General features: G+C 41.6%; 1 long non-coding RNA gene across 1 annotated transcript in view; it reads left to right on the top strand.

Moving 5' to 3' along the window:
* Positions 1-629: 629 nt before the first annotated feature.
* LOC127190991 (uncharacterized) overlaps positions 630-15,077 on the top strand; it is a 34,525-nt gene continuing 20,077 nt past the window's right edge. The window contains exon 1 of the long non-coding RNA XR_007830809.1: positions 630-725. This is a non-coding gene — a long non-coding RNA (uncharacterized LOC127190991). The remainder of the gene's footprint in view (positions 726-15,077) is intronic.

Raw genomic sequence — 15,077 nt, 5'->3', positions numbered from 1 at the left:
GCACTTTCATTTTCTCGTGAAGCCATCAGAAGTGCTTGGAAGATATGGAAAGAGACCAGCACAGTCTTCAATTGAGTGCTGTTGAAATTCTCCCTTGCAAGGCCTCTATTCTCGTATACCACATAGCATGTCTAAAACAGTCACAGGAGAACAGCTGGACTGATCAGGCACAGATATGGAAAGTAGATGAGGCAGCAGTATTGTGCCATCAAATCTCCCAGCCCTGGAGCAAATGATGAGGCGTGTTCTCTTCCTTATTTTCATTTGCAGGTGCAATCATTTACAACTAAATGGCAGGACTGTCTCTCACACAAGCAGTTAATACGCTCTAGAATTTTCCCAGGAACCAGATGGCATGCATTTCATACCAAACTTGTTGAAATAAGAACTAAAGTCATCTGCCAGTAAGTTGCATGGAAGTTTTCCACAGTCTCCTTAGGTGACCCCGTGTAAGGTTTTGAAGTTTTTGAGGTCAGGAAACTTATAAATATTCAGTCCTCAGTGACTCATTTCCAGGGCTGTGGTGGAGTAATTATAGAATAATTCTAGTTAGCCATCAATGAATATATTCTGACTTCAGCTCATATTGTAATGCCCTTTTCCCTTATTGTCTTTCGTTTGGTTTTGCATGTCTTCCTAACTCAGAGTGTGCCACCTAAGGAGAAGCAGATGAATTGAAGGAGCCAGAGGCAACACAGTTTTCTCTGTCTATGGCCTCTATCAAGGTGAACTCAAAACTTCAGAGGATATGTGAACATGTAGAAACTATACTTTAAAATGTAAGTACTCTGGCCCAAACAGCATCTGTAGTTAATACTCTAATTTTCCTTGGAATGATAGCCTAAGCCCTACACTCATCTCTAGTGGGTAGAGTCATGTGATGTGGGATTGTGTTTCCCAATCAGTTCAGCCAGGCATAGCCAGTGAAAGAGAACTGAGGCATTCTTGTTGAAAGGACTAAGTGTCCTTTTCCTTAGAGGGTGTGAACATGGAGATGCTGTGGCCATCTCATTACCATTAAGAGGGCCTCTTAGAGGATAAAGGCAAGGGTGGAAGACCTTAAAGTAGGAAAAGAATATAGATGGGATATCATTGTTGTTATTGTTATAAAGAAAAGTACATCCCTCATTAGCTTGAGTTACTATGATCTGGGTTTTCTGCTATTACAAGATTAAAAATATATATTGTAAGTTATGTATTATATAAGAATATTATATAATATATATCATCTGTGCTATCCCTGATTATGGAAAAAATAATATTTTGCTCCAAGGCATAGATGAAGTATCTCTATAATAATTTTATGCTCAACTTTTGGAATAGTATAAATTTTCTTAGAAATATTAGTCAAAATTCTCATTTTATGTAAACACCAAGACATGGATGGATGGCTTCTCCAGTCTCACACAAGGAGACAGTGTGATGAGAATCAATGGAGTCCTGAGTGAAGAAAATGTTTCTGTCCATGAATTGTTCATTTGGAAACAGTCATATTTTTGGACAGCAAGAGCATGTGTGGAAAGGTTGCATTTTCCCCATATGTGAAGAAAACCACATAATTTCTTTTTCTAAGAGAAAAAAGAAAATAAAACACTATTTCAGATGCCATGTATACATGATTTTCTTTGTCATTCTGAGTTTGGCTTTCCACTTCATTTGTTTCAAAATGGCTCTGGGTGGATTTATAAGGCATAACTAGGGCCTGTCTAGTTTATTTCTCATGGTGGTTGTGGCAGACGTCTTTACTACACTGTTGCTCTCCCCACCTCTACAAACACACACACACACACACACACACACACACACACACACACGTATCATCCTCAAAATTTGTCCCAGACTCTGAGATTTGTGCCTTCATCAGCTTAGTCCTAGCCTGTGTGACTCTCAGCATGATCTAAAATGTTTGCTGTCATGAATAGATGCGTTTTAGTGCTAAAACATATTCTCATTTCAATTGTTTTCCTTCTTCCTTAGTGTTTATGCATGTGTGTGTTACATTTATATACTCTTCTATACACACATGTCTATAATTGAGCTTTCCCTTGTGGGGAGGTACTCCTGGATACTGTCTCGTTTGCCTTCCAATCTCATCACCTAAGAGTTACTATTTCCACCTGTCTATATCTGGTTGTGTCTCCTTGAGGTCAGGTTGATCTGACCTGAGAGCTGTGGGTGGAAGAGATGTGACTCAAGTCTTAGAGCAGTTACTTGCCCCAGGCCTCCTGTAGCCAGTTACCTGCCTTCTATCGCCCAGGGCACAGAAGCAACCAAAGAATGTGTAAGTGCCCTTCTCTTTGCTTAAGCCATTAAAGCTTCCAGGGTTGTGTCATTTAAATTGTATTCTATCACATTTGCTGAGTCTTTCCTGGTTTATTTCATTCTCAATATCAAAAATAAGGCCGATCCCCTGTGTTGTCACTGCTTTCTTCCCGTCTGAGAGGAAATATAGCTTCCACCATGCTGCGATGGCAAACATACAGCGCTGGCTTTCTGTGCTTATTCTATGCCATCTTCACTTGCTGTGGCATCCTCCACCTGCTCCTGATGATGTCCTTTCCCCAACTTTCTCTGATAGGCCAGACTCTTACCTTGATTCTTCTGTTCTCCAAGGCTAGGTCCTGAAATGAAAGTTTGAGGATGAGGATGATGATTGCCATCGCCATCCTCATCATCCTGATCATCATCATCCAAAGCATCAGAGCATGCAGGGAAGTGGCCTGTGTTTAAATTCGAGCTTAGCCACTTGTCCCCTATACAAACTTCGGGCAGAATATTTAACTTCTTAGAGTCTCATTTTCCCTTTCAGTAAGATGGGGGTAGGATGAAATGGTTAACTAGGGTTGTTGTGTAGCATTGTAATGGTGATAACTGATACAATGCATGCAAGGGTTTTAGTAAGGATTGAGAAACAATACTGCTGACTCTGTTGCAACCAAGCACTCCCTAGCTCCCTCATGTGCAGTGTGCAGAATTTGTCTTCTAAAGTCTCTGTGCCATGAATTGTGCCTGTACTGCTCTCTAACATCGTCTCCAAATGCAAAACTAATACACCTGCTGCCTTTATGGTAATAATCATAAATATACCACTTTTGAAGTGAAAATAACAACCCCAAATACATGTTTCATCCTCTGCTGTGTGAACAACAGAGAGTCTAATTCTCTACAGGATTCCCTCTCTTCTAATTCTCGGTGTTCTTGCTGCCCAAATACCGTGTTCCACAAATTTCCCATGGCCGTTGCTTGGACGACCTGAAGAATTACTGTTATGAAGTTCTTCAGAGCCTACTTCACAACCAGTTATGGGTCAGACGTTAGTGTCCCCTTAAAAGTCATGGTGAGGTTCAATGGGGCAATGCTAATAGCAGACCTATTTGGGGAGATATTGAATTATGAAGACAAGGCCTTTGTGAATGGAAGATACTGTCACTGAGCACTAAGCCCTTAGCAGATACTGAATCTGATAGCACCTTGATCTCAGACTTCCACTTTCTACAACTATACTCCCTAAGTGTCTGACCAATTACAAAGCCTAAGACATTTTGCTACAGCAACCCAGATGGATTAAAAGGCCACTTAACTACCCAGCTAATCTAGAAACATTGCTTGACCTATACCAGTATTATTCCCTAAGACCAACGGAGGCTTCCACCTAGTCTTCCAGTAGCCTTGGAAATAAAATATGTCATAAAGAAATTGATAAAATAGCCTCAGTGAAGAGGAGAGGCCTGAGGCCCACTAGTACAAAGCTAGCACTTGGGAGACTGCTAAATAGCTCAACATCTAGCTAAGAGAAGCCTACTGTAGAATATAGAAGAAATTCTTTAAGGATCCAAGAAAAAAAATGACCATTCTTCCATCCAAAGATTCTTTCTTGATGAAGGCTTGCCATTTCTTTGTGTCAACAGTATCAGTTGTGCAAACCCGAGAGTGGGTGTAGCTGAAACACCATACCTACAGTCAGAGAGCCAAAACTGTCAGAACAGAAACCTACAGCAGGAGCAAGAGAATGGAGGAAGACAGAGATCACCAGCTCTGGCCTCAGCTAGTGTGGGCCAGATCCCCAGCCTAAACCTGGTAAGTGCATAACCACAGAGAACCTGCTCACTGAGCAGTTGTTTCTTCCCAACAAAATGAGGATGATTACAGCAGGAGGATGGTTACAGACAGATGCTCAGTGACACAGCTCACTTGAAGGACACAGGATAGTGTCCACCATCATAATCAGTAGGTAGCACTCGGCATTGCCAGAGTTCTAAGAACTTTATGTAAGTTTTACCCTATCAGCCAAATACTGTTGTTTGCTAGTACATGTACAGAGGGGTTAAAGTAACTTTTACAAGGTCAGAGCTGAGGGAAGAACACAAAGATGACTCTTTTTCTTTTCCCATTGTCCTGAATCCACAAAATCCACAGCTTCCATACAATTGATTGAAAATTGACAGCACACTCATTGAACAAGCAAGCCATTACAGGAAGGTCTGTGTTTCTTCAGCCTGGTTCCCTCAGAAGGAGATGAAAAGGAGGTGAAAATGTGCCTGTCAGTTGTTTGTTTTGTTTTGTTTTCTTCCTTTATATTTGTACTCCATAAGTTTGATCTCTTATGGCCTCCTGTTAGTGTATGTGCACACAGGAACACACACACACAGACACAACTCCATCTCAAAACCCACCTTCTAGTTAGTTATCCCAGGGACATGAAAATGAACTACACCTACATGACCTCTCCCAAAGGGAGACAGAGGAAATTTTCCACTTTAAAAGGCATTTACCACGTGTATGCCCTAGAATGTCAAAGTCTTAAATTCCTTTCACATCCATTATTCAGTTAAACCAAGTATTTGCAAATACATTCCCAACTTTAACATCAAGCACTTCCAACATGCGACTGACGCTTAAGGGAAATCTCTTGACAGAGCTCCCTTGCTGGGCTCTAATCCCATCTCTCTACTCTCTTCAGAACATCTTCACTTGGATGCCCAACTACTAAGCAGTGAACAGAAATAAGGAAGAACTTTGTGATTCATGTGTGGCTTTGGGAGCTGGAGAGATAGCTTGGTGATTATCAGTACTTGTTGGTCTTGCAGAGAACCCAGACGCTATTCCCAGCATTCACGTGGAAGGTCACAATCATGTTTAATTTCAGTCCCAGGGGATCAGTTGTTCCCTTCTGACCTCCCCAGGGACTAAGCATGAGTGTGTTGCATGAACCTAAACACAAGTAAGACATTCACGCACATAAAATAATCCTAAAATAATAAAAAGTGAAAATAAAGTGTGGCTTTAGGTTTTTCCAGCCTAATTTGAATCCCTGTTCTACTGGTTTAAGCTCTGTGACCTTTGAACATCTTAAACAACCTTTGAGATTCAGATACTGTACCTGTAAAATGGGACCGGCAACAGAGCTCTTACCACTGTGAGAACAGTTGTGGGTGTCTGCCCTCCTAGGAGACAAGCCTACTGAAGTGTCTGCAAGCCAGCTTCCAGACTGGCTTGATTGAGATGGGAAGACCAACTCTAACTTCTCCCATCCAGGTACTAACCAGGCCCAACCCTGCTTAGCTTCCAAGATCAGATGAGATTGGGCACGTTCAGGGTGGTATGGCTGGAGACAGGTAGACCAACTCTAAATGCAGACAGCAAACAGTGCCATCACCTGGCCTGGGGTCCTGGGCTGAGTACAATGGAGAATGCAAGCTGAGCAGAATCCTTCATCTCAACCTGCTTCCTCACTATGTCTACGACGTGAGCACTCTCCCATGACTTCTGGCTCTGATGGACTCTCTCTGACTGAACGCCAAAGGAATTCTTTCCTTCAGTTGCTTTTCTTGGGTATTTTGCCCCAGCAACAAGAACAGCAACGTGTCAGTAGGAAATCATACTTGTAAAGCACAGCAGAATGGCGCTTATCACTTGGGCCCAATAAATATTTTCTACCTCTTTTATAGAATTGACGTTATGTGCATATTACTTGCATCTCTCTTCATTACTCATATGTAAATCTCTAGACACAATATACTTTTTCCTCAAATGAATGAAATCTTGTAGCTTTCTTTTGTTTATCATTTTGTTATGTCCTATTTAAATTCTTCATAGACTAGTACAGAATATCAATGAAGAAATAAGTTATTAATTACTAAGTTGATGTTGATCAGCACATACTTATTTTTTTTAAGCTTCTCTCATTCTCTTTACTCCTGATGGAGCATCTACCTCTGCTGTCTCATCCCCCTCCATGCGGCCTTCCAACTGAGTACTCCTCACCACGCAGGGATTTGTCTCATTGTTTCCTCACGTTTCCAAGACATAGCTCTTAACCTGTCATCCTACAACAATGTGCTCCAGTTAGTGCTGAGAGCATCTGGAGTTCCCTTTCCAATTTGGTCCCTCCCCATGATCAGTCCCACACCCCAGTGTCTTTACCTTCATCACTCGTCAAATGTGCCGAATACTGCTCATCCTGTGTCAGCCACCAGGAGTTCCTCAAGCTTTGAAACAAAAACCTGATTAAGCCACTTCTGAACATCTACCCTTGGTAGCTCTTCCTTTACAATAAAACAGTGCCTCTGCTGGCATGTTTATAGAGTTAGCTATATCTTAAGCACCATGCTGAGAAAGGGTGAACAAGATGTAATCCTGCCTCTAAATTGTGACGAATATTGTAAGACAGAAAGATGTCCTGTGAACTTAGCCCCAGTTCATCTGTAGCTCTTCTCCACTTCTTACTTGGATTCAGCTTCTCAGTCTTAATTAGCTCCCAGCAACTGTCCAAACATGCTGTGCTCCCACGTCCTCCCTGGAAGACTTCCTTAAGTCTTGGGTACCCATCTTCTATGTTTCTAGGAAGACCCGGGAGAGTTCCTCTCCGTCTTTCCAGCCGGTCAGCTGTTAACGCCTGTGGTAGCCATGACATATCATAAGTCAATGATCTGCTAGTCTATTCTGATCAACTGGCATTTAATGTCAGGGTATTTGGTTATCTCCTTCACAAAATGAGAACCAGGTAATTGAGTAACTCTGTCTTTCCTTAAGAGAACTCATCTCTCCCTGAAAGCACTGTATCCCTTTCCAGAGATCATGTGTTCTAACATTACTGTTTTTTTTTTTTTTCTTGAGACAGGGCTCTCACTATGGAGCACAGACTCATATGACGCTGACAATCTTCCTGTCTCATCCTCCCAAATAGCTGGACTTGCAGGCTAGGCCAATATACCCAGAGTCTTAGTTTCCTTCTTACTCCCTGTGGGCTCCAATCTCTTTACAACTTAACATTTGCTAGCTGAGATCTTGTTTTCTAGGACTGAAACTAACTGGCAGGTCAATAATCTTGAAAGTGAACAAAACTTGTTTCAATATTCAGTGAAGTCCAGAAACACCATTTCTAAACCTCAGTGCTTTCCTTCCTGTAGTGAGCTCTTAAGAGACTAGGACTGTCAAATGCACACTCCTGGCAAAACCCAGAAGTAGCCAGAACATGATAGAGGATCTAAGTCTGCTTCTCCATCCATCCATCCATCCACCCATCCATCCACCCATCATCCATCCCTCTGCATATCTTTCTACCTACCCACATATTATCTATACAATAATGCTTTGCTGATTTACTTGTTTTATCAAGCTGTATTTTAAAAAAAAAATCTCAGGGCCTGATTTTTATTGCCTTGTTAGAAAATAAAACTAACACTGATGCCCACACAGACTTGTGCTCAGAGATTTTCCAATCGCTAAACACATGAATAAATTATCAATGCACTCAGCAGAAGCCTCCTTGCCTGCTTCCTGGAGAAAGTAATGTCATTCGTTAGGCACTCCCTTCACTGTTCACTTCCACGTCCATCTCCAGGTCCACAGTGGGAGAGCACACCTCCAGATCAGTACAGGACTTAACCTCTTTCTGCCTTCGCAGAGCTGTCTGCCTCCAGCTAACACTCACTCCATGTCTTTATTACCTTTAACCACTCCCTGAACTGTCCATATCAGGAGTGGATGCCACATAGCCCAGTGTCCTGGGTCCGCTGTATCTCATACAGATGATGGTAGCTTGATGAGTGTCTGAGGAATAAATATAAATATCTGAATCCCTGTGATTTACCTTTTTGAAGATATCAGAATGCTACAGATCTTCCATGAATATGGAAGGTTCGTGGCTCTTCTATAACTGGGTGACCCAGATAATGGAAACCTTTTCTTTAAATTGTGCAGACTTCCTGCTTTGCCATAGTCTCTGAAGTTTTGAAAGAAGATCCTGCCTCAGAGCATACCTGTGTCTGCTCACCCTTCCTCAGAACGCCCTTCCCCGAGGTTTCTCCTCAGCTGCTCCCTCCCACTCTTGCTCTGTTTGATGTCATCTAAGTGCAATCAGTTCCCACACCCTCCACTCTCCCCAGCCCATCCTTGATTTATTCTATGGTTTAATTTACACACCATTCTTTTAATGGCATATTTATTTATTGCATGTGTCTTACACTCATGTGCATATATATATGAATTTTATAGATGCTTTTGTCCATTTCATGTCTTTATTTCTTACTTTTACAATGGTACCTGCACATTGCTGTGCTGTATTTTTATCTCAAATTATTACACAAATATGTATAAAGGAAAGTAAAGCAGGCAATACTGAGAGGAGGGTTAGTGTAATGAGTATGAGAAGCAGGAGCTTCCACCTTACAAAAAATATTTCCTTTAACTATACACATGATTTTATAGTATTTTGGTTTTTTTCTGAGACAGGGTTTCTCTGTGTATATAGAATATTTTTATACAGTGTATTCTTTAAATTTACAGAATAAATTGTATAAATCTGAAAGAAATGGAGTACACGTCCTGCCTATTTTGTGTTTGTGTGCATGGACAGAAGTACCTTACTCTGAGCAAAGTACTCAGAATTGTTGTAATAATTGCATATAAATTTACATGTCTGGAGAAGATCCGTGATTTCATGGCTTTGAAAGAAGTTTCATCCTACAGTCCTCGATAAAATAGCTCAGAAACGCTAATGGAAATATTTTAAGGATGACAACAGAAACGCAAACATTAAAGTCGTGAGAAGGCTAACCGAGAACAATTTTTCTTTTTTTTTTACCTTTCAACATCCATTTATATTTTATTTTTTAATTAATTTTATTAATTTATTCATATTTCATCTCGATTGTTAGCCCTTTCCCTGTTTCCTCCCATTCTTCCCTCCCTCCCACTTCCCCCCTTCTCCCCTCCCCTATGTCTGTGATTGAGGGAGACCTCCTCCCTCTATATATGCACAGGGTTCTGGAAACCTACAAGAAGAACTTTATGACAGGCAGATCTGGGTCCTGGGGTCCTCCTCAAACTAAGGCACCAGCCAAGAAGAATATAAGCAGTAAGCTTCGAACCCCTACCAAGACCTAGCCAACGAACAGGATATTCTCCACTATTGAGTAGAGAGTGAGATCTGACTCTCACACGAACTCTGGTGCCCCTTTTCTGACCATGTCCCCCGGCTGGGGAGACCTGGTGGCACTCAGAGGAAGGATAGCTAGTTACCAAGAAGAGACTTGATATTCTCAGAGAACAATTTTTCAAGCAAGACAAATAATCACTTGACCTAAGAGGAGGCCGATGAGAGCAGATTCCATGACAGGACTAAACAGAGGAGGATGTCTTAGATATTGTGTGAAAGGAGATAGGAGGGACCAGCAGAACTTGGGTGAGCTGTCGGTGTTTGGTGCCGCTCTGATCCTGAGAGGAGCGAGAGACGGAGGTTGATAGAAGTGCCCTAGACTGTCAAGCAGTCGAAGGAATGTTCAGTAAGGCCATCAAAGAGACCTCAAGCTAGAGTGAGCTGTCAAACGAGTTCTGCGTCTCCCAGGAATGGGGCTGACTTGAAGCAGGCGCAGCACCCTTCGATGAAGACTCATAGAAAAGGACGGGCATAGCACCACGGAGACCTTGGCAGTGTTGGAGCAAAGCTGCTATATTAATCACTTCTATATGTGAGCAAACTCCTCTAAAGCACGTTAGGGGAGAAAGGATTTATTGTGGCTCAAGGTTTTAGAGTTGTGGTGTTTGAATAAATGGCTCCCAAAGGCTCATGAGGAGAAGTGGCACTATGAGGAGGTGTGGCCCTCTTGGAGTAGATGTGGCCTTGTGGGAGAAGTGTGTTACCGGTCATGCACTTTGAGGTTTCCAAAGTTCAAGTCAGGCCCAGTCTCCCCCACCCCTCCCTCTCCCTCCCTCCCTCCTGCCCGCCCTCTCTGTCGCTCCTCCCTCCCTCCCTTAGTCCCTCCCTCTCTTTCTCCCTCAGCCCCTCTATCTTTTCTCCAGCTCTACATCTGCCTGTGTGCTGTCATGCTTCCTGCCATGATGGTAATGGATTAAACCTCTGAACTGTAAGCCAGCCCCAATTAAATGCTTTCCTTTATAAGAGTTGCCATGGGCACGATGTCTCCTCACAGCAATAGAAAGCCTAAGACAAGAGCACAGCCATCTTGTTTGAGAAGACCTGAGTCTAGGCACAATGCCAGAGCAGAGGAGATGTCCACATATTGGCCCATAGAGAAGTGAAGGAAGATGAAATGTACATGCTCTTTTGGCTTTTTTCCCTTAACCCTCTTTTTTTTTTTTTTAATTCAGTCCTGGGTCTCAGTCCATGGCAGTGCGGTCATCCACTCTCCAGGCATGTCTTCTGTCCTCAGTAACTCCTTTCTAGAAAAGTGCTCATTAAAACACCCCAAGTATGTGCCTCCTTATGCCCTGATTATTTCTTAGTCCAGTCAAACTGACAATCAAGCTTAACACAGTTAAACTGTCCTTTGGAGACTGCACTGCCTTTTAAGATATAACTTCTAACGTGGCACTGGGTCCTATTTGAAAACAAAACAAAACAACAACAAAAACTAAAGAAGTTGATCACAAGGGAACAAATCTCATGCAAGGTCAATTGTCTGTAATATTGTAGATGTTTTCAGATCCACCAAACCATAGCCTAGGCGTGCACTGCACTTCATCAACAATTGGTATGTATGAAATCAGGCATGCACAGATCTGAAGGCACAAATATTTTACATGAGAAAGTGACCCAGAATTTCATGGCTGCTGTCCTTGCTAGACTCTCAGTCTCTTGACCCTCAGCCCACATCTGTGACCTCATGGGAAATGTGTTATATAACCAGTTGACTAAAGAGCGAAATTGTCAGAATTCATTTCAGATGATCATCAGCAGACCCAAGACAATAGACCCAAGGCTATAGTAGTGCAGCCATTCAGAAATAACACTTAAGGATGGGGAAAGTTTCCATGGATTATAATTCCAAGGAATATAGCTATTTGAGCATTTGTCTTCGACAAGACCCAGCAGGATCTTGATTTTTGTCCAGAGGCTAGCAGTATGGCTAAATTGTCAAGCCCATAGAAACAGCACTATTGGAAAGCTGGGGGTTACTGCTATATCCTGTGGGAAGGAGTAAGCTTTGTCACAGGTGGGAGCAGTCTTGGCGGGCTTTACCCTTGGGGCACCCCATGAATACCTTGTGACAGACTGAGTGGAGCCATCCTGGGTCTGGAATTCAGGAAGCAGACCTGGGAACTCCACCTGGACTATTATCTTTCTAATGGACCCTCACCGGGAGAAGGAGCCGGTCCTTCCCATGTGACTGAGGGAGTTGGGGAAGAGAGAATAACAAAGTCGGCTGCAGGGAGAGCATGAGGGGGCAGCGGACAAGCTGGATCAGGACGCCGGCCAGAGAGACACCTAAGGATCCGCCCCGTGGACCGGCTACCTGAAGGTTCACTCTTTTGTCCCTTTAACCTTTTTCCTTCTTGTATAAGCTAGTTGGGTTGCATAATAAAGTTTAATTGCTAAGAAACAGAGTCAACAATATCCTGCTTTCCATACAGTAGTGTAAATCAGTAAAAAAAAAAAAAAAACAAACAACGAGCTATTAAGCAGGCAACAGCATGGATGACTCTCAAAGTAATTATTTTTGAGAAGTTTAGGTAGCATAAAAGAGTGACATATGACTGATTTCATTTGGAGAGCCATGTAGAAAAGACAAATTGTAGAGACAAAAAAAAAAAAAAAGACTAATTGTTACCATAGTCTGGTGTGCAGAAGAGGTTAAACAAACAAACAACAAAAAAAAACTGCAAAAAAGTTATAAAATTATTTTACATGGAAGCTGACAACTATTAATGCTTATCAAAAAGAAACACATCTGAATAATGGTGAATTTGGCCATGTAATGCATTTCAGTAATGAAAGAGAATGTAACTTGATGAATGTATTAATTCCTACAGAAAACCAGCACACCAACAGTCAATAATGGATCAGAGGGGGCTCATGGACCCCTACCCTTTCCTGATGGAAGATTGGCTACTGATGAATGTGGAGGGACTGATATAGTCATTGTTATCGGTTATGTATCCACAGAGTAGCTTACTAGTCTCCAACGGATAGTTTTAAACCCATGGCCACACAGATAATCTTAGTTCATCTCAGCCGTTCTCCAAGTGTAAAAGGTAAAAAGAAAGACATTACTGTGAGAACAGGAATTATAGAAGGGAGGTTCTAGAATTCCTTTTTAAGGAATTTCTTCTTTTATAAAGGAATAAAAGGAGGGAGTCACAGGAGTGAAAGGGAGGTCAGAGGGGAGGGCATGTTACAGGAACCCAAATACACTTCATACATTATAAAATTGTCAAAATCCAAAGTTCTCTATATGTTGCATGATATATACTCATAAACCAATCATCTAAATTTTTGACTTGAGGAATGATGTGAACAAGATTAAATAAAATTCAGTGTCATATGAAGAAAGGAAACACAAAGAATTTCAAAGAAGAGAAAATGGGAAATAATTAAACCATAGTCTAGTCTTTTGAGATTAACAGTATTAATAAACTTCTAGCCAACAGATCCTAAATTAAGAGTAAAGATACAATCAATCGACATGGTAGCTCCTTGTTCCCAGGATACTCCATGACCTCCAGGTACCTGCGTAAAAGATCTAATCAAACCTTGGGCTGGAGAGATGGCTCGGCCATTAAAGATGTGATCAAACCTGATATTTGCTGGTTTTTTTTTTCCTGTATACTATCTTAGGGTTGTCACTGCAGTGACAAAACACCATGACTAAAAATTAACTTTAAGAGGAAAGGGTTTATTGGGCTTATACTTTTGTATTATGTAGTTCATCACTGAAGGAAGTCAAGACAAGAACTCCAATAGAGCAGGGACACTGTTGCAGTCGCCATGGAGGGGCACAGCTTACTGGCTTTCCGCCAACACTTACTCAGCCTGCTTTCTTAAAGAACCCAGGACCATCAGCCCAGGGGTGGCACCACCCTCCATGGACTGGGCCTTCCACATCAATCCTGAATTGAGAAGACGCCATACGGGCTGACCTTAGGAAGGCATTTTCTCAATTAAGGCTTCTTTGTTTCTGATGACTCTAGCTTGTGTCAAGTTGACATAAAGTTAATCAGCACATACACATATATACAAAACACTAATTTATAACGTAGGTCCAATGTCAAATTAACAATAATGAATAAATAGAATACTATGCTCTAATAAAAGGTACAGGAAGGAAGTCTCTTTTTGAAAGAGTCAAGAAAAATATTAACATTCTGGACTATGGCTAACTATAGGAGCTGAAAGGGGAGCATAGCGAGCTGCTGAGAAGAAAGGACAATTGGACCAAGAGTGAAAAGGAAGATAGTAAGTTCATAGTGTAAAAAACTTCATGCCCATAATTTCAACAACATGAAGAATGGAGAAATTTCTTTCACAAGTATAATCCATTGTTCTGTCCAGAAAAAAACCTGATGGTCTATTAAAGAAGTCACAAACTACAATTCAAAATCTTCTAAGAAAGAAAAGAAAGACATCACTGGTGAATTTTTCCAGGTGCTTAAAGAAGAAATAACACCATTTTGACATAACTGCTTCTAAGAAATTGACAAAGGCCAACACTACTCAGACACATAAACTAGATGATAAATATTCAAGGAGGACCATTACAGACCTTGTTCTCATGATCACAGATATAAGCTTTAACAATGTTTTAACAATAAAATCCAACATCTAAAACTCTAACAGAGACTTCGACATGTAATTTTTCCATTAATTAATTAATTAATTTACTTTACGTTTCTAACAAAACTTCCCCTCCCTCGTCTCCTCCCAGTCCCTCCCTCTCACCTGCCCTCCCCCTATGCTCTCTTCCCTTTCTCCTCAAAGAAGAGAAGACCTCCCTTGGCTATCAACCTACATTGGCATATCAACTTTTAGTAAGACTTGGCCCATCTTCTTCTCTTGAGACTAGACAAAGGTGTTGAGATAAAGGAAAGTGAGCCAAAGGCAGGGAACAGAGTGAGAGGCAGTCTCTGTTCCTGCTGTTAGAGGTCCCATATGAGGACCAAGCTGTATGTCTGTTACATATGTGGAAAGCAGGGAGCTAGGTCCATCCCATGGATGATCTCTGGTGGGTGGTTCAGTCTCTGTGAGGCCCCATGGGCCTAGGTTAGTTGATTCTGTAGGTTTTCTTGTGATGTTCTTGACTCTCTGACTCTTTCAATCCTTCCTCTCTTCTTCCACAAGGTTCCCTAAGGTCCACCTCATCTTGACCATCTCGTCTCATCTTCATCAGGCCAAGCTATGGACAGATATCTGGTTAAAGGATCCAGTGTGTGTTGAAGGTTAGGAGAAGAGTTCCAGAAGTGCACTTAAAGTGGTGAGCTAAGTAGCAGGTGGCCCTTCCCAACATATCACCCTCTGCTTTGAATGTAATTCTTTCCCATGGTCTGATTGCTTGAACTGAAAGATAGGTCTCAACTCTTCTCTTATTTTAGGTTATAGACAGCAAGTCTTAAGATATCTCAGTCTGTATAATCATGTTAGCCAATTATGTATAGGATGGATCTCTGAGTATATAGTATATACACAGTGTGTGTGTGTGTGTGTGTGTGTGTGTGTACTGTGTGTATAGCCATAGCATTAAACTTACTTGACATTTAAAAAGCACCTATGAAAAGCCTGCAATAATATCTTATTAAATATTTAAAATTCTAGATTTCTCCCTGATAGCAGGTAACCTGTT

Source organism: Acomys russatus, chromosome 6 (assembly GCF_903995435.1).
Source record: "Acomys russatus chromosome 6, mAcoRus1.1, whole genome shotgun sequence".
Classification (NCBI taxonomy): domain Eukaryota; kingdom Metazoa; phylum Chordata; class Mammalia; order Rodentia; family Muridae; genus Acomys; species Acomys russatus.
This window is presented reverse-complemented; position numbering and strand designations above follow the sequence as displayed.